Source organism: Podarcis cretensis (assembly GCF_951804945.1).
Source record: "Podarcis cretensis genome assembly, chromosome: 1".
NCBI lineage: Eukaryota > Metazoa > Chordata > Lepidosauria > Squamata > Lacertidae > Podarcis > Podarcis cretensis.
In genome coordinates this window covers 37,958,397-37,978,685 of record NC_137170.1, presented here as the reverse complement: position 1 = coordinate 37,978,685, position 20,289 = coordinate 37,958,397, and the positions used below count along the sequence as shown (strand labels likewise).

General features: G+C 43.7%; 1 protein-coding gene and 1 long non-coding RNA gene across 5 annotated transcripts in view; one reads left to right on the top strand and one right to left on the bottom strand.

The window, feature by feature from the left end:
- FOXG1 (forkhead box G1) overlaps window positions 1-20,289 on the top strand; it is a 51,717-nt gene that overhangs the window by 24,993 nt on the left and 6,435 nt on the right. Inside the window, exons 1-2 of one of the 3 annotated variants that reach the window (XR_013833378.1) lie at window positions 6,079-8,228; window positions 10,831-10,923. The exons of the other annotated variants lie outside the window; for them this stretch is intronic. The gene's annotated coding sequence lies outside the window, so the exon portion shown is untranslated. Of the gene's footprint in view, window positions 1-6,078; window positions 8,229-10,830; window positions 10,924-20,289 lie in introns of those variants that run through there. 3 annotated transcript variants of the gene reach the window in all.
- On the bottom strand, window positions 1,253-5,508 carry LOC307204383. Of its 2 annotated transcripts, none has more exons than XR_013833660.1 (2): window positions 1,978-5,508; window positions 1,253-1,651 (listed from the first exon to the last, which is right to left on the bottom strand). It is a non-coding gene; the product is annotated as an uncharacterized lncRNA (long non-coding RNA). The 2 variants fall into 2 exon arrangements; XR_013833661.1 differs by having other exon boundaries at window positions 2,760-5,508.

Genomic DNA, 20,289 nt, shown 5'->3' with positions numbered 1-20,289 from the left:
AGAGATAAGTAATCATGTTGCATCTGCAGCCTTCATTTGCCCCAGCTGCAACAAAACATGTCTCTCCCTTATCAGACTCTACAGCCACAGCAGGCGCTGCAACCTTCCAGCAGTTTGACCTCACCCCAAAGGCGCACTCCTCCATTGTTTCCGCAGACAGATGGATACCAACAAAAAGGAAACCCAATTTCCTAAGCAGATCGTTCCAAAGCTAGACCCAGAGATTAGACTGTGAGATGAAGTGTAATTTTTGCTCACATCGAAAGAACTCTAGATTAACAAGTTCTCGATATGGCACTGGAAGTACTGGTAGCCGAGGATGGTTGTTTTTGTATGGTATCTCAAGCATGTTAAAAAACACACCACCACCAATGTTTGAATGGAACACATGCTTTATAGGAAAGTGCTATGTTTTATCTAACTGAGGTGGAGAGACAAAGAGCCATGCTTGCCCTTTGTTCTCAGCAGGAGACACACACAAAGCTGTCTCCTCTCCCAAGGTGGAGATGAAGAGAAGAAGACAAAGTAGGACATGAGGCCAGCAACCACAAGTGTATTGGGAAGGAAGATCAATAGGTCGTCACAAGGAGGAGAGTCTCTAAAGATTGGAGGTTCCTCTACCTATCCTTTGCATGCAGCCATGTAAGCCTACAGTGAAACCTGAGTTACATCCTAACACCAAACTGGGAGAGTATGAGGAACAGTGGTGGGGGAATCTCAGGGTCAGGGCCAAATGGACCCCTCCCGGCGTCTCTATTTGGCCTCCGTGTTTTCCTAGGCCACACCTCTTTCCGATCCACAATCCCTTCTGGTGCTTTTGCCTGGCTGGAATGTGACCCTGAGGTGTGATGAGGCCAAGCTGCTTGCCTGGATGAGATATGTGTATCTGTATGTGGAAAACAAAGGTGAGAGTCACACCTGTGGCTCCTCTGTACTTCTGACAATGCCCAGAAGGGCCACGTTGCCCCGGGACAGTTTGCTCATGAGGAAACGCTGCCCTTGGGGCTGAAAAAGTCCCCCCCCCCCAGCCCTGGTGTTGAAGATCCCCCGAATGTATCCTCCTTACACTTCTGAAGTAATCTGAGCATATTTTCAACGGATATGAGATTGCAGGTCCCCAATAGAGCTTCCGAAAGAACAAATCCCATTCAAGTCTGGGGAAGTGCTTCTGAGTTACTATGCTTAGTGTGGCATGATTTCAATGGAATGGCCAAAGTCGAACAAAGCATTTGGAAATTCGATACACACTTACTTGGTACCAAGTACCATTGAACTCAACGGAATTTACTTCTCAGTAGACACGAATAGGCTTGTGCTATATGGAACATGAACGATGCACTGACTGGATGGTGGCCATTACGGTTTCTAATTGGAGAATTAGTAGGTAGAGTTGTTCTGCTCACTTCCCTTACACTTGTATGTTTTGTTGACTATTTTTTCAATGATGGGGCTATTTCTATTTTAAGGTATTTATCTACTGGGCTCCAAAAGCCAAAGGAGCCCAGGAAATAAAGAAGCGTCAAAAAATCCCGCCTTTAGGAAAGGGGAGCGGATCAGACAACGCGAGGACTGGAGGCATCTTATCTGACGGTTCTGTACATATAGGTGTTCTTTCATGAGAGTAGCAGGTTTCTACCTACATTATGTAATCCTGAAAGCACAAAAGTAGAATAATACTTGTCATAGCTGGCAAAATAAGTAGGTTTATTTAAAGCGTCTAAAAGAATTCACCGACGCGATCTCATTCCTTCTCCACAGCAACCTGCCAAGCACTTCCGGATTGCTGGTGTGCTGCTGACTGAGACAGAGATGCTGGCACCAGCATGGCAGCCCCTGGTGCATGTTACTTCTGAGTAAACTAAGAAGTAAACTCAGTCCCATGGTGCTTGCGGCTTCCTCTCAGACAAGTGCGCACAGGATTGCAGCTTTACAGTGCTTGCAGCTCGCAGCGCATGCAAAGGAAACCTGAACACTTACATCCTTAGGCGCTGCGGCTTGAAGTCTATGCAGGTAGCAGCGGAACTTCCTTCTCAGTAAAAATGGGCATTTCTTCCTGTATCCCCAGTGGAGCGAGGGAACCTCTCCCTTGCTGGAAGGCTTCAAAGCAGAAGTTGGACTGTTTGTGGATATTGTAGCTCTGAACGTCCTGCATGAAGCAGGGCGGTTGCGGCCCCCTCCAATGCTAAAACCCTTTCATCCTATGATATGGGACCAGTGAACACTTGCATCTCCACCCTCAGTAGACCTGAATGGGAGTAGCTCCCTCCTGGATTTCAAAAGGATTCATTTTGAGGGTGCCGCCTCTGCATCTATGTGGAAATATACTATTAGAGCACCGGGTGCTAAGGAGGAGAACTCTCGGCGAAGAATTCTGCTCCAAACAGAAATTTAAAAAATAAATAAATCCGATTAATGAGCTATAATTGGTCATTTATTCCGGTCCCTGGCAACAAAGGGAAAGCATAGAGAAAGGAAAGGATTTCGGGGCCCTCATTTTGGCATGGAAAGGAAAATCTTTCCCTCGGCCTTTTCTTCCCTGCTGGCAGTGGGTGCAAACTGACCGCGCCGAGCTATTTTGCCCGCGGTTCGCACATTTTGCAGGCTGACGTCTAAACAAACAAGGATCAACCTGCTAATAGGAGCGAGAGTCGGGATGTGAGGCCAGAAGAGGCTACTCTGTTTGCCCGGCAATCCGGAATTAGTGGAAGCAGCCGGTGTAAACGAAAAGATAAATGAACCTCAACAGAAGAGGCGCACACCTTGCCGTTGGCCATCAATAGAGAGGCCGGCTTCACAAACAGATACGGGCTGCAAACAGCAACATTAAATCGATTTCCTAGTTTGAGGGTGGTGGCGGCGCAGCGGGGTTGCGTGCGGAGAAGGGTCAGCCGGCTCTTTTTGGTTCTCTGCTGTGCTTTGTTGATTTCATCCGCGCTGGGGTCCCGGTCACCTTCCTTTGCACGACCCCGGCGGCTCCTCTAGCAGTATCGAGGGTTCTGGGGGCAAAAGGAAAGGAAAGGTCGTTTACACGAGCCGCAGTTATTTATTTATCTGTCTATTGGATTTATACCTCGCCCTTCCTCCACAAGAAAGTCCAGAGCGGCCAATGTAAAAAAAAAAATGAAAACAAAACAAAACATTCTAAAACGGATTAAAGCGTTCCAGAAACAATTACGATTCGAAACATCCAAAAGCAGTTACAGTTAAAAGCGTTCTAACAGCAATTGCAATGAAAAACATCCTTCCACCCAGTGATCTCGAGGTTGCCAATAACAGTATGTGTGCATGCATGCATGTATTTATTGCATCTATATCTCATCATGTTCTCCAAGGAGCTCAAGGTAGTGTACTTGGTTCGCCCCCTCCTCATTTAATCCCCACAACAACACTGTGAGGTAGGCTAGGCTGAAAGGCAGTGATTCGCTCAAGGTCACCCAGTGAGCTTCATGGCCCAGTGGGGATTTGACTTCCCGGTCCTATTCCGTCACTCTAACCACTACATTACACCATACTGGCTCTGAGTGTATTTTTCAGCCACCAAATGTCTGGGTAGATGCGTCGGAATGGCGTGGCTGGACCTCCTTGACTTGCCCTCAGCTATTAGGAGAAGACTGTGGATTTCGATGGGATTTCTTGCCAAATAGTGGTGTTCACGATCGCTTAAAACGAACGGGAGCATGGTACAGTGGTACCTCGGGTTACAGACGCTCCAGGTTACAGACGCTTCAGGTTATAGACTCCGCTAACCCAGAAATAGTACCTCAGGTTAAGAACTTTGCTTCAGGATGAGAACAGAAATCACGCAGTGGCAGCGCGGAGGCAGAGGGAGGCCCCATTAGCTAAAGTGGTACCTCAGGTTAAGAATGGATCTCCAGAACGAATTAAGTTCTTAACCCGAGGTACCACTGTACTGTCTTTCTCTAGTAAGTTTGTTCAGGATTGGAGACGGAACAATCTGAGCTATTGCCCTGGAAAGCGAAGGCTAGATACACCATCCTGATCCTATCTACGCTGTGTTTTAATTGTTGTAACCTGCCCTGGGACCTTCGGGTGAAAGGCGGGATAAGAAGAATAAGAACAAGTGTTTACTCGGAAGCATGTTGAGTTAAGAAATATATCTTCAGAAAGAAAATGCTTGCAATAAGAGGACTGGATCTGTGTGTCCAGTTTGATTCGCCCTAGAAAGGAGGGATAGCAGATCAAAAACATAACAAAGGAAAATAGGAATGATTGATTCAATATTATTTTGATCAAGTCCCCCACTGGAGTTCATCAGGGCCCCGGTATTTCCAGGTATTGCCCACAGTCACTTTGGCCAAAGGAACAATTCGCTCTTAAACTTTTTGAAAGGTAATATAAGGCTTTGAGCTGATTTCAAAGCCCTGAAAAATAATTGGGAAGGAACAGAAACCACAAACCAGTAAGCCTAGAACTGTCTAGTTTTCTTGAGGAACGTGTCATATGCAGATAAATGCAATCACCGACCAAGATTTCTTTGAACAGAGTGACACCAGCAATTTCAGCGGTACACAGTACGTTCCTTTAGAATCAGTAGAATTAATTCCGCCTGCAGGAGCCCTAACAATACTTACAGTCCTATCCTACGAAGCCAATAGAAAGCAATTGGTTTAGGGCCGGACCGCCTAACTTTAAGGAGGACCGAGCTATGACTTGACAGGGATGATCCCCTGAAATCATGGGGCTTACTACCAACGAGATTTAAATGCAGGAGCTCTGATTTAAACCGATGGAGCGCCAGACAGTTTCCTGAACCTTCCTAACTTCCTCCAACTGCGAGTGTAGAAGCGCAGGGCTGATTCGATTTAGTTTAGATCAGCGCGCTTGCTTCCTTAGTTTAGTAGTTGTCCTCTAAAAAGGCTCTCAGAGGGGCCTGTTACCCTCAACTCTCTCCTCACTCCAGCAGCAAGTCATGCTTCATCTTGACTGGCTTGAAGGTCACAGCTGCCAAAGTCACCCGGACTGGTCGCTTCATTCCGACCAGGGCTCTGTTTTTCCACAGCTTTTCCCACCGCCTCACCTTCCATTTATCTACCCACCCCGTCACTGCCAACCGAAAGAACAGGGAAGGCCACGCCAAAGAAATAAAAAATAAATCGGGAAAGGGGGTTGCTTTGATTAAAAGTTGGTTTTCTGAAAGAAGAATGAGGTGCGAAGTTGCTGACACTTTCCCAAATATTTCAGAACAGTGTATTATTTTTATTTTTGAGGGGTGGTGGTGAAGCTGCCCTTAAAAACAGGCAGTGAAGATTTATTCGCTATGTATTCCGAGCCAGAACTTTGATTCTCCCACGCCATTTCCATTTGTCCTGAGAGGAGAAGGTTTCTTAAGCGAAGCGCTGGAGAGAAAGGGGTCGCCGAACGGCGCATTTGTAGCCGGGGCACCAGAAACCACGAGGGCCTCTGCGTGGAACTGCAAAATTTACCCAGGCTATGGAGGGTCATTGCTGGGAAAGAGCTCAACTGACGTCCCTGCTTTCAGTTCAGCTGTGTTGTTCTAAAAAAAGAAAAAAAAGGAAAAAAAAGAAAAGCGACATCAACCAAACTTGTCCTTCCTCACTTGACCTGTCAATAGATTTCCCCAGACCAGAAACAGAGTATAATTGATTAATCATCTGCTATTTAATCAATTTGGGCACATTATCCAAGCCTCAATAGAGATGCCTTTTCTGAGATAAGGTTGGAAAGAAAGAAAGATATATTCTTTCTCTTCTTTCCCAAGAAGAGCTTGGTTCCCTTGCTTCCAGAATAGTCTCCATCCTCAGCTGTTCTAGGTGGCTGTTTTCAGAAGGAGAGGTGAGACTGTGATAGTTTCTCTCATGGTCCTAGGCTTAGTTCCTGGCAGTACAAGACACCTGCCCCAAACCCTGCAGAGCCATTGCCAGACACTGTAGAGTCTACATTGGAGATAATACTGAGTTAAGCATACGAAAGACCTGACTCAAGTTCTTATCTTTGTCTCTTCTGACATTTGTCTCTTCTTCTCCCAGAACCCCTGCATGGTTGTCTTTCCCTCTACCCCTTCTTTCTCCTTTCAATACATTTCACTGCTTTTTATATTATAAGCAATGATTTTTAACTAGGAATTGGTCTGTGTGCAAGGTGATACATAAAAGTAAAAAATAAATCAGCTTTGTGTCAAATGGTAGGATTTGATAGGCTGTCTTTTCCATACAAATCTGCCCATTCTCAGTGTCTGCTCCAGCTACCCCACCCTTAAGATTATGGATGAACGCCTTTCCCAGAGAGGTCCAATTGGCATCACTACTTTTTATTCTTCCTGGCCTTTCTAGGAATGCTGCTGAATCCTTCACTTTACTGCTGGTTGTTTATATTTGTTGTTTGCTGGATTTTAATTGTTCTGGGTTGGATTCAGAATACATGACTGCACATCATACTGAAATCAATGGGACTTACTTCTTAGGAGACATGCATAGGCTTCAACTGTTAGTCTGGAGCCAGCCTATCTTATTCAGCTTTTTAAAGCATAACCCTGTGTATATTTACTCAGAAGAAAAGCTCCTTTAGTTTCCTGGGGCTTCTTCCCAGGATAGTGGACATACGTTCATGGAGTTAATGGTTCTTATTAATGAAAACCATCTTCCTTGGAAACGCAGGCAGGAATATTTTAAATGAATAAGCTAAAGTAGAGCTATGGTAGAGCCATTTCTTAGGCACATTACCAATTTAATCTTTGCCCAGTTTGTTGAAGTTCATGTACTTGTGATTATTCAAACAGGTGTGGATTTTTAAATGCTAAAATCTTGATACAGGCAGATATGAAGCATAAGAACAGAAGAAATATAAGAACATAGGAAGTGCCTATTTGATCAGGCCAATGGCCCATCTAGTTCAGCATCCTGTTATCACAGTGGCCAACCAGATCCTGGTAGGAAACCAAAAGGCATGGTCTGAGCACAAGAGAACTCTTCCCTGGCCCCAGTGGTCTCCAGCAACTGATACCTAAGAAGCATTGCTGCTTCTGATTGTATAGGTAAAGCATAGCCATCACGGCCAATAGCCATTGAAGGCCTTCTCTTCCATGAAAGGAAGCATAGGTGTCAGTTATGTCAAATGAAATCCAAATTTTTCTGGGATGTGAGGGGAAGGGAAAGCTTGCTATTGTAACTACTTTAAATGAATTTCAATATCAGGAAGTTAAAATTTATGCTGAAACTCAGAATTCTAAGTCTGAAAACTTGAAGCCTCAAAATACCGTAACACACACACACCTCCATTGTTTTGTGGAGTTTTGCACAGCAGTGATTTGAATTTCAAATATATTGTAAAATATTTGTGTCAAGTCTAATTCTTGGAAACTCTGTATTGAGCTTTTCTGAGCTCTGGAGTTTGAAACTAACATTCCTCCGCTCCCAAATGTTGGTTGGTTAATTTGTATTTTGAAATCATTACCTCCAAAAGCAGGGCCCCTCAGCCTAATAAAGAATTGTGTTAAAAGTTGCTAAGCAACTTAAAAGGACGTTTGCTTTCAAGAAGCTCACTTGTTTGTTTAAATCCTGAGTATGTTGCATATTATTAGCTGCATTACATAAATCAACAAAGGAATCTATATTGGCAAGGGAAGAGGACATTCCTACCCTTGGCCTTTTTGCATTATGCAATTAAAATCACTTGAATTGCATGTTGAAGTTTCAACAAATATTCAACAAACATTATTTATCTCGAAAAATTCTCCAGATTATTAAGTACATAAAAGCACCAGAGGGGAGAAATAATTAAGCAGGTTTGTCATATCGTATGTGTTTATTTTAACCTTTCTTTTTAAAAAATCTTATCTACTAAGTACTTTTACAAGACACTAATTATATTCTTTCTGAAAAGAATTCTCCAACACCCTTCAGTGCTTACACCCTTTAATCATATCTCATTACATCTACCTAATCCATCTTTTTTCACATTGCCAGTGCTCATTAACAGTTTTAAAAGCCAGTCCTGGACATTATCATCCTTGATTTCAGAATCACGACTGGTACCAATAATATTTTATGCTTAAAAAAGGAAATAAGAGATGATTCTGGTTTGGAGATCACTTTCCCCTTTCCCTCCTTCTTTTCTGCTTTCCCTTTTTTTGTATCTATTAAACAAGATGCTGTGAGTGATAATACAAGAGAACTGTGTAGCGTTCTTTCCCCCAAGAAGAAGTTAATTTTATAAGCTGCTTCGATGGTGGATCAACAATTCCTTTGAAGGTAAATGATCCTTGACTAACATTTAGCAGATATTGTGCTTCACAGATGTTTGATTGGCAATTCATGTGACATCTAGTAAACAGCATGGGTAATTCATTGGCTCTCTGCATGTGTGCAAGAGGGGTGGGTTGGGGTGACACAGAGCACTGGCTAGCAAATGGCCCTCTTTCATTCCCATGCTAAGTGTATGCTTCGTAGGGCTGAGAAATTCATGGAAAATACTGTAGCGCCAACATTTGTTAACCAAAACTGATTGAATAACTGATCACCATTCTTTCTTTCTTTGTTCTTTCTCTTTTTAACATGATAGGAGCTGCTTGTAAGCCCATGTATACATTCTCAAAGACTGCAGAATCGCTTTTGCACCAAGAGATATACATATTGTGCATGTGTGTGCTTGTATAGTAAGGTTGCTGTCACGCTGCAGTTTGCATGGCCACCAATAGGTGGCCATGTGAACCACAGTATGATGCAGGTGGGTGGCCCAGGCAGGCAGGCAGAGCAGGTGGAGTGACGGGCAGACATGGGCAGGCTTTATGTTGGGTGGGTGGGGAGAACCTCAGTTAGTTAAGGATTTTGTATTGATTTACTTGATTTAGGGGGATAGCTGCTCCTTCCTGCCCCCTAGCTATGCCAATGTGGGCAGAGCAAGCAAACTGCAGAGGAAAGTGCAGGACAGGCCCCACTTTGACTTCTGATGCCTCCACTGGTGCGAAGGAGGGAAACAGAAAGGAGAAAGTCTCCCCTTCACCACGCCCAATGCTGATGCGGTCACATTCTGCCTGCAACCACTGCCACTGGTGGAGTCTCCCCATTTCCCTCTCAAATGCTGCTGCCAGGACTCCTTATTTTAAAATGCAGGTGTTTCTTTCTCTGCAGCAGCAACTGTGCTCTCCCTGTAGTTACCACCTCTGCTGCGTGTGTCAGTGTGAAGTTTCTCTTCCACACCACCGCTGGAAATGAGAGATGAAAGCCCAGGTGAAGTCAGAGAGGGTGTTGAAGAGATGGGTGGGTGGGTGGGTCTGGCTAGGTGCAAAGAGTTTGGTGAAGTGTGGAGGGGGGTGCTGGTGAGGTGTAAAGGTTTGCAAGATAAAAGAGGGTTGGCAAGGGGGTAGCAAGTAGGTAGGTGGGGTTTGTGAGCCATGTGAGCAGGGGTGAAGCCCCTAGTGTGTGTTTGTGTGTGTGTGTGTCTGTGTGTGAAGTTCTTCTGCAATGCTTTCAGTTATACACCGTGCTGGCTAATTACATACTTCATGCAGTAATGTTTCTGCTTGCTTCTTGCAAAATTCTCTCACACAGATATGACTTGTGAATGCTCTATATGTCACTTAAAGGTAGTGTAGGAACAGTCTCCCTGGGAATGAACCCCAGAGACTTCCTCTACAGTCTGATTCAAAACACAAATAAGTCAATGACTTCAATGGAATCAAATTTAGTCCCACTGATGAGTGCCTGGCACCTTGAGCTTGTTGATATATGAAGCTACAGCATCGCAGAAAGCAACTGATTTGGGTTTATTTATAATGCTATGCAAGTATTTCCACACCACCTAGAAAGCTAAGTTTAGCCCTGTTGTGCTGCTGTTTTCCCATTGCAGTTCCAATGTAACAGCTTACCACAATATATCAAACATAGACGGTTGTGTAGATGATGCTCAGCCTTCCCCAACTGGGTGGCTTCCACATGTGTTGGACTGCAGCTCTCCACATCCCTAACCATTGTTCATTCTGGCTGGGGCTGATGGGAGTTGCAGTTCAAAAATCCAGAGGACACCATAGCCCAAAGATCTTTGGGATGATCCGTAAGTGTCATTATCAGTTCTGCCACATGATGATAGTAGATGTATTCTATTCTTTAATCCCTTGGTACACTGGGACACGGGTAGTGCTGTGGGTTAAACCACAGAGCCTAGGACTTGCTGGTCAGCGGTTAAAATCCCCGTGATGGGGTGAGCTCCCGTTGCTCGGTCCCTGCTCCTGCCAACCTAGCAGTTCGAAAGCACATCAAAGTGCAAGTAGATAAATAGGTACCGCTCCGGCGGGAAGGTAAACTGCATTTCCGTGTGCTGCTCTGGTTCGCCAGAAGCGGCTTAGTCATGCTGGCCACATGACCTAGAAGCTGTACGCCGGCTCCCTCGGCCAATAAAGCGAGATGAGCACCACAACCCCAGAGTCGGACACGACTGGACCTAATGGTCAGGGGTCCCTTTACCTAACATTGTGACATACTTCACTGTACTTAGTCTCTTGGCTTTATTTGAAACATTGTACATTGTATTGTAGTGGCTTTTGAAAAGAAGATAGATTAGATACATTTAAGAATATTGTACTTCTGAGAGTAGTTTACTCCTTTTTGTTGAAATCAGCAAGTGGTCAAGCAAAGCAACAGAAAACAACAGCCCAATCCTCATCCCATTTAAGATGCAGTATTTGGATTGAAGCCACTATTGGCTTGTATCCAGGCACATCGGGTGAACTAGGCAGCAGCGTTGACTGCCTATAAAGAGCCAAATGAACCTCGGATGCCATGGATTCAGCTGTGCCCATAGCCAGCTACTTAGGCAAATGGTCAGCTAATAGTGGCTTGTATCTGCCCCCTGAAGGATCCTGTGGGAATCATTGCTAAGAAAGGAAAGCAAGAGGAAGGGAGAGGGAGAAAGAGAGAAACCAAGCAACCAATTCTGGAACGTGAAAGGGTACGTTCAGTTATTTTAGCTTATTTTTGTTAATAATATGTTGAGTTCTGAATAGAGAGATCATGGGAAACTTTATTTATTCAGTTGAATATTTATAAACCAAGCTTGCATAAAAATACAACAAGGTGGTATGCATTAGACACCATTACAATAAGTGCAATTTAAAATATCAATGAAGACATTAGTAAATACTGGTTGAACAAAAAGAAATTCAGATTTCAAAGGCCTGCCTGAATAACACTGTTTTTAAGAGATATCGAAAACAAAAGGCAATAATATTCCTGCTTGAACTCTACTAGCAGAGGGTCCCACCCCCCCAGGAAACATATGTAGGAGAGTTGATGCAAGTTTATTTGGCAAAGAGCAACAGCCGTTAGGGAAGCGATCAAGGTGACACAGGCTTATACAGAGATACTGTATTTCCTTTCCTTAGTTTTACATATGCATAGAAGCTGAGTCAGGTACACAGCGAGAGATGAAGAACGAGATGCCTGTCTTATCAGGGCTGGATGCCAACTTCATCATGACTATACCCAAGGATGAGCCCTATCTCTCCCCTGCATTCCACATCCTTAACCCTCCAATGGGCATGGGGAAAATAAAATCATAAGAAGAGCCTGTTGGATCAGGCCTATGGCCCATCTAGTCCAGCATCCTGTTCTCGAAGTGGCTGCACAGGTGCCTGTTGGGAAACACACAAGCAGGACTCAAGCACAAGAGCACTCTTTCCTTCTGTGGTTTTCAGCAACTGGTATTCACAAGCATTGCTTGTGGAGGCAGAGCATAGCCATCATGGCTAGAAGCTTTCAACAGCTCTTTCCTCCATGAATTTGTCGAATCCTCTTTTATAGCAATCCAAGTTGGTGGCCATCTATATGCTGTGTGGAGAAGTGCCAGGCTTAGACCTCCCCCTGCCTACAGGGCCTGCCACACTAAAGGCTCAGTCTCTAGTAAAGACCGACTGAACTTCAGAGGTGTGGGGAATCACAAGAAGCACCCCATCAGAGGATCTCTGAGATCAAGCTGGAGCATAAAGTACAATGGTACCTCGGGTTAAGAACTTAATTTGTTCTGGAGGCCTGTCGCATGATTTCTCTTCTCATCCTGAAGCAAAGTTCTTAACCCGAGGTACTATTTCTGGGTTAGCGGAGTCTGTAACCTGAAGCGTCTGTAACCTGAGGTACTACTGTATCAGTTTGAGGTTTGGCACCATCATGAAGTATGCAAAAAATGCATTACTTTACACGTATTATGGCAACACAGAGTTAAGCACACATACCCACATGGATGCCACTGAGCCGTAACCCTATAATTCATCAACAAACTCCTTCAGAAACATTTGGCTACCTTGAAACAGATGTCTGAGCAGTGAAGTCTTGTCTAAGCATTTGGAGAGGACACATTTAATTAAACAAAGCATCCATTTCTGATGTTCAGGCTTGTGTGCCGTTGCTTATGTAGTCAAAGTAGCACTACCATAGCACAGGAGGGAACTATCTTTGTGGAGTCTGAATGAAAGCAATGCTAAAGCAGAGGGAGACTAAAAATTACTTGTGGGGCACGGCATGTGCTCAGTGGTTATGGAATGCTGACTCCTTGTTTGGGGCAAGGGAGAATGGTATGCCAGATGAGAGGATGGAGAAATGTGGAAGAAAGTATGGCTGGCTGGAACATGACAGGACTATTATGCTCTCCAACATTTGGGTTCATATCCCACTTGTTGGGATTATTGATTTGTCACTCTGGAACAATGCAATTTATTTGAGCATTTGTGATACAGCTCACTTCCTGCTAACAGTGACCTATTACAGGCTGGCACTGGAACCCTCCAGTTCCCAACCCAATGACTATTAAAACCCGTGAAAGGATAGAATGCTGCAATGCCAATATAGAGTGTCTGCTTTTTCAGATATCCATATCTGGGCACTGTTGAGCCATGTGTGTCTCACACTTATCCAATCTAGCACATAACGTCATTTGCGCTTGTTTAGAGGTTCTAGCAGGGGAGCGCAGCTATCGTATACCCTTGACCAAAGAACAGTACACTCCTTCTATCTGGGATGGTCGTCCTCTTCCACTGAGTGCGCAGCTTTGGGAGGGATGCACATGGAGCGGTGAGGGAGGAAGGGGACACCCGCCTAGCCAGCCAGATCAGCCGAATCAACCCTGGCGATCAATGGGGTGACAGATGTCGCAGCCAGATCGCCCTCACATCCCACATAACGTCATTTGCATCACTCTCTGCTTGTGTATAGCCTGCAGCTGTGAAATGTTTTGATCATGTGTTTTGAGCTAGAAATCTAAATATGCCTCATTTATATAGAGATTTTATTCATTATTCATTATTAGATTTATATCCCACCTTTTCTCCAAAGGGCTCAAAGTGACATATATTCCTCCCCACCTCTCCATTTTCCCTCAGAATAGGTATTCAGCTTTCTATGTGGTGGGAACCATCTTCACAAATTTGATCTTCTGGGCAGTATCACATCCTCTGTATGCCTTATATATGCCTGATCTCAACAAATCACTCCCCTTAAGCGTTTTTTCCCTGTAACAAGCCTTCCAATATTTGAGATTAACAATATAGACTATTCAATGATATATCTGTCTGAGACATCTTAAAAACAATTGTGCTTGATGGCTTGACATGCAGTTGGAAAAGGAGTGGTGTATAGTAGTTAGAGGGGGGACCTAGGAAACAGATGGAAGCTGATCTCCTCTCAGCCCGCTTTTAGCCTATCTCACCAGGTTGCTATGAGGATAACATTTGTGAGGAGGAGACCAATATATAAAGAAATACTACCTAGATCTCTGTTCAGAATGCTGAGAAAAAAGAAATGGGAAGCTAGCAATAACCCTTTCATGCCTGGTAACTCTTACTTTCAAAGGACCCCATTCCTACAGAGAGATAGGAACACAGGAACATAGGACCCCACTGCCTTCTGCCATCAGACCATCTAGTTCAGTATTGTCTACACTGACTGGCAGCAGCTCTCTAGGATTTTAGATGGGGTTATCTTCCAGTCCTACCTGGAGATGCCAGGATGGAAAGTGGGACCTTTTGCATGTCAAGCAGTTCTATGTTTGCCTTGCAACATGTAGTTACAGGGAACCAGGCAGAGGGCCTTCTCGGTAGTGGTGCCCTCCCTGTGGAACACCCTCCCACCAGATGTCAAAGAGAACAACAACTACCAGACTTTTAGTAGACATCTGAAGGCAGCCCTGTTTAGGGAAGCTTTTAATGTTTGATGTATTACAGTATTTTAATATTTTTTTGGAAGCTGCCCAGAGTGGCTGGGGAAGCCCAGCCAGATGGGCGGGGTATAAATAGTATATTATTATTATTATTATTTAGCTCTGCCATTACATTAAGGTTGGCTTAATAGAGATCAGTGGGACTTATTTAGGAGCAGAGCATAAAAGCCATAAAATATGTATTACACACACACACACACACACACACAGAGAGAGAGAGAGAGAGAGAGAGAGAGAGAGAGAAAGAGAGATATGTAGAAATTGTTTTGCTTCTGTCATCTGTTCTGCTGCTAAATTATGGTAGTTCTTGCATTGGTCATGATGTCATCTTTTGTTAGCGAATCATTTCAGATTTCCAGGAGCTTGGTTTAAAGACCATTCCCTAAAAAAAATAAATCATTCTAATTTTCCTCCATGCTGCTATATAGTGGGTTTAGTGCTTAGCATATGACATGTTTTCTCAACTACTGGTTTATAATGAAACTGCAAACATGAACATACTCAGGGGAATGTGATAAAAGCAACAACAACAACAGCATCCCATGATCTCTGCAAAGTAAATGGCAGCTCTAAAATTGTCACATCTGGATCAAAAATATTTCATCTGCTCACCTAAAGAAACAAAAATAAACAGAGATAATTAGGATCAAAACTCAATGAATGTTTATTTTAACAGCTTCTTGTTTCTCATTAATTATTGGAATGGGACATGAAGACCCAAATTCTTAATGTTTGCTTTGCTTAGTGTAAAAACAAGAGCAACATAAAACAGATAAGACAGATTGGTAGCTTTCTTACCAGGTAATTTATGATTAAGTTCTCTTTGTGAAACACGAGCGTCTTCCACACTTCTGCAATGATGAGTGCAACTCCATAAATCCAACAGATTGTACATAGGGCTGCTGGTAGGCAGGTTCTCTGCATGGAGTTCAATGTGACTGGTTGCGTTCATTTTAAAATAAAGAAAACCCATTGCCATTTTAAAAATATAGCTCATGATAATCATAGCAGTGTGTTCAATACAGTGCGCATAGACAGGATTTATCCATCTGCCTGACCATCTAAGATAGCTATCATACATCTGAAGGAAACAAATATCAAAGTTAACAGTGAGCACATGAAGTGTATTTACCCAAATGTGTTTCTCTAAAAGAGGAATGGGGTGGAAGAAGAGTTTAGGAAGAGATGAGTCATGATTAAAGCTGGTCATGCAGGAGGTGGGACTAGTGACAACTCTCATCACTTCTGACTATTGGCTATGCTGGCAGTGGCTAATGGGTTTTGGAGACCAGCAACACCTACAGGGCCACAAATTCACCATCTCTGATATAAAGGGACTCAGATTTAGCATTCTAGAGGCATGAGCAAGCCAGTCTCCCTCCCTTTCCCTCCCAAGCACTCTCTCTGGCAAAGGAGTTACTGGTATGCCTTTGGAAGGTGACCACTGATAAAGGTGGTCCACAGAAGCTAATCATGTGCAGTGTTGAGTGGGAGTTGCAACAATACTCACACTGGGAGGCCAAGTCTGTGGTGCATCCCTGTTCCACTGGCTACTCCTGATACTGGTTTTCAATTTTGTTAACTTTTTTAAAACACACACACACACACACACACACACACACACACACACACACCACACACACCACACACACCACACACACCACACACCATATCCTATGTAAACTAGTCTCACTGGGACTCTAGAAGAAGCACGTAATATAAATCAGCAATTCAATAAAACCATTTACAAGTTCAACTAATACAGAAACCTGAAACCAAACCCTCATGCAAGCAACATTGTGACATAATCCATCAAGGTAAGGTAAAGGTAAAGGTACCCCTGCCCATACGGGCCAGTCTTGACAGACTCTGGGGTTGTGCGCCCATCTCACTTAAGAGGCCAGGGGCCAGCGCTGTCCGGAGACACTTCCGGGTCATGTGGCCAGCGTGACATCGCTGCTCTGGCGAGCCAGAGTCGCACACGGAAACGCCGTTTACCTTCCCGCTGGTAAGCGGTCCCTATTTATCTACTTGCACCTGGAGGTGCTTTCGAACTGCTAGGTTGGCAGGCGCTGGGACCGAGCAGCGGGAGCGCACCCCGCCGCAGGGATTCGAACCGCCGACCTTTCGATAAAACCATTTACAAGTTCAACTAATACAGAAACCTGAAACCAAACCCTCATGCAAGCAACATTGTGACATAATCCATCAAGGTACTCCTATTTATTTTGCTGTTGTGTACTATAAAGCACCCCCTAATTTACATGGGGGTTACGTTCTTGGCCCCTACACACATAAGTGATATTGTGTGAAGTGGGGAACACCCTCTAAACAACTTTTAAACACCCGCTCTGCCGATCTCTCTCTAATACCTACAAAAAAAATACTGTATACAAAAATATCCACAACTAGAACTGAAGCTCTCAGGTTGGTTGGAGGCTGGAGGATGAACTGGAAAGCAGCTGCTGTTAGGTGGGGAAGCTAAGCAGCATAAACAAAGCCTTGCTGTGCCTCTGGTCTCTTCGGGGCTTCCTCCACCCTCACTGACATCCACTTCAGCCTCCAGGGAGCGTCTCCTCTCAAGCCGCAAGGACTCCCTCCAGCTCTTTCCCATCATTTTGGGATTTGAATTTAATTATTTATGTGTTTCTCAGCACTGTGTGGGGTCTCAAGTAAGTGGGATGGGTGACACTTGTATCTCTCGGGACACCATGTTCCAAAGAGTGGAATTAGTCACCCATCCTTTCCAAAAGGCAATCAGTTCATACAGAGCAGAAGTGTCAGTCATCAGTTGGATGCCTGGATGTGTACACAGCAGTGAAAGAGCAGTGCACAGATTCATGGACATCTTTCTAAAATTGTGGTCTATGTGCTCTTGCATATGGCAGCATGTTGAGTAGCCTCTGATGCTCCTCAGGGTTCCCTGGATCTATCTAGGACAGTGATACCAATCAAAGAAGCCACCGTCTCCTTGTGGAGCTTCCTGCACAAAGAGATTCATTGGCCAACCTCTCATCACTTTTAGATGGTGGGCTATCGCGATGACTGTGTGCTCTGAGATTGGTCTGTGAAAGTTACAAAAACAACAACAATCACTAGACATTTGGAAATCTCTACTTTTAAAATGATGTCTGTTGGACCTGTTTTTACTATTGATTGAAATGGTTTTATGCTGATTTTATGGCTGTTTACGCAACATGTCAGCCAGCATTAGTCTTATCAAGCATCTACTGTGAGCACATGAAGAGGGCTGTGGGGCCACATCCCCAAGCCCAGCCTTCAACATATCTGCTTACAAGTGTGTCAACTTGAATAAAATATTTGGGAGGCGCAGCAAGCCCCACCCCACATAATCAATCACATGACATGGCACACACACACACACCATTGGAATGGCAATGTCCATCAACTCCCCCCCCCCCCCACTGAGCAGAAAGGTCTGAAGGGGGATTGTAAATACATTTGATGAAGTGCATGTACGGGCCTCTCCATAGTTCGAAAACCCCAATCATTCAGGGTTCTTCATTGCTGGGAAGTTGAAGGCACTTAAACTCCATCTTCAAACCTTCCTGCTCAATACAATAAGATCCAGAGTAGAGTAGGCAGGATGATTGGAGGGAGGCTCGTGTATGTCATCCCATGCTTTCTGCAAAATAAGGTAGTGGTGCACTTGGTCTAGCCAAAGTTAAGCCCCCCTGAAGCCCCCATTGATTCCAAAGGCAACAATTTAAGAAAAGGCAGAACTTTCTCACAAAATTCAATGTGATTCCAAGTGCTAAATTCTGACTGGATTGTGCATATGGGTTGCAATAATTTATTAAAGTTGCACCAATTTACTTAAGATACATTCTCCCTGTCACAATAAGCCTTTGTTTTAATTGGCAACCAATTAAATATTAGAAGTGATAATTAAAAGAGAAAGTTATGTTTGAGCTATCTTAATACTGCCCTGCACCCTGAATTGTATTTTTAAAATAATAATAAAAATAAGGAACAGGTTCGCAATATTTGGTTAAAATTCCTGTCACATGTCTTGTTTCAGAATTAAGCTAATCATACCTTGTGGAGCTGAGCGTGTTTTCTTTCAGATTTGGTCACAGGTCCTAGTACTAAATTAATATAATCATAGCCTTTTGTTCTGCTGGGAATAAAATAGTTGTTTAATTAAACATGCCAGTTGTTTATAATATAATGTTTCAGAAAAACTTGTTTGAAAGGAAAGATAAAGATTTATATCAAACATTTCAATCTGACAAGTAAATTACATTTCCTCTGCCATAACGAGAGGTAAAGCAGAAAATAATGATTACAACATCTGTAACTTGCGTTGTTCCTCAGAGGAACTGAGCACTTGTACTCATTATTCAGAGATGTGATATGCATTTGCCTACAAAGGTGACCTTTACACTCTAGAGATTAAAGCAGCATGTTTTTCCACCTTTAAAATAGAGCTCCATGGTTGATCTTCAAATTCTTTGCATCAGCTTATAACCATTGCTTTCCAATGAAATATTTCAGGGGGAGGGGGATGGGAATACACACAAAGAGATGAGTAAATGACTGTATTAAAAATGCCAAAAGATTTATTTTTTGTCTATGGACTTACATTTATTAAAACAGAAATCACCAGTATAGCACCGACAGTGTGGTGCACTGGTTAGAGTATTGGACTAGGGTTACATCCACACCATACATTTAAAGCATGTTTAAAGCTTTTGGCTTCTCCCAAAGAATCCTGGGAACAGTAGTTCACACCTAACAGAGCCACAATTCCCAGCAGTCTTAACAAACTCCAGTTCCTAGGATTCCTTGGGGAAATGTGGCCTAAGACTGAGGAGACCCTGGTTCAAATACCCATTTAGAAAAAAAAAAACAACCCAAAACCTCACACAAAGCACACTAAATGTGAAATTGTGGTTGAAATATACAGCAGTGGCGTAGCGTGGGGGTGCAGGGGGGGCTGGCCGCACCGGGCGCAACATCTGGGGGTTAGGGTTAGGGGGCGCAAATCCATGGGTTAGGGGGCGCAAATCCACAGGTTAGGGGGTGCAAATTACTTGCCTTGCCCCGGGTGCTGACAACCCACGCTACACCACTGATATACAGTGCAGTGGTACCTCGGGATACATACGCTTCAGGTTACATACACTTCAGGTTACAGGTTCCGCTAACCCAGAAATATTATCTCAGGTTAAGAACTTTGCTTCAGGATGAGAACAGAAATCGTGTAGCGGCGGCACAGCGGCAGCAGCAGGCCCCATTAGCTAAAGTGGTGCTTCAGGTTAAGAACAGTTTCAGGTTAAGAACAGACCTCCAGAATGAATTAAGTTCTTAACCCGAGGTACCACTGTACTAGGACTAGAGCTGCTTAGAATGTCTGTATCTGTATGCAGGACTCTTTCCTCCAACTCAAATAAAATGGGTATCCAATGCACCTGTTGTGAATTACTGAGAACTGTGGGAGACATTTTACTGGTTTACTGCAGTGAGCTTTGCCTTTTGACAAGCATTTATTTGACATATTGTATTTGTTCATAACGGAACTAAATTAGAATACTTTCGATCACAATCCTAATCCATTGATCTAGCTCCTGTTTTTCCATTGCCATCATAATAACATGTTTTGTGACACTGTGCTAGCAAATATTTTAAGCTATCATTGTGTAAAGGAGACCGGAGATGAAGTTTCACAGATGTTTTGTTGAATTCAATGCAGCTACAGCACTGAATGGCACCCCTGGAGTTAAGAGTGACCACGTAAGGTGCCCAAGTTTGCTGATGACATTAAATTATCCTGGGTGGTAAAAGATAGGGGGAGTTGTTGTTGTGAGGGGCTCAGAAAGAACCTCTCCAAACTGAGTGAATGGGCACGAAAATGGTAAATATGGTTCACTATAAATAAGTGTAAAGTAATGCACATTGGGGAAAAGCATCCTAACTGCACACATACAGGCACATAAATCCTGATGGAGCCTGAACTGGTGTTGGCTGACTAGATAAGAATTCTTAGGCCATGGTACATGGTTCAATGAAATCACTTACCCAGTGAGAGAAAAAGAAATGCAACCTCCAAGTTAGGAATTAATAGGTAAAGAGTCAAAAATAAAA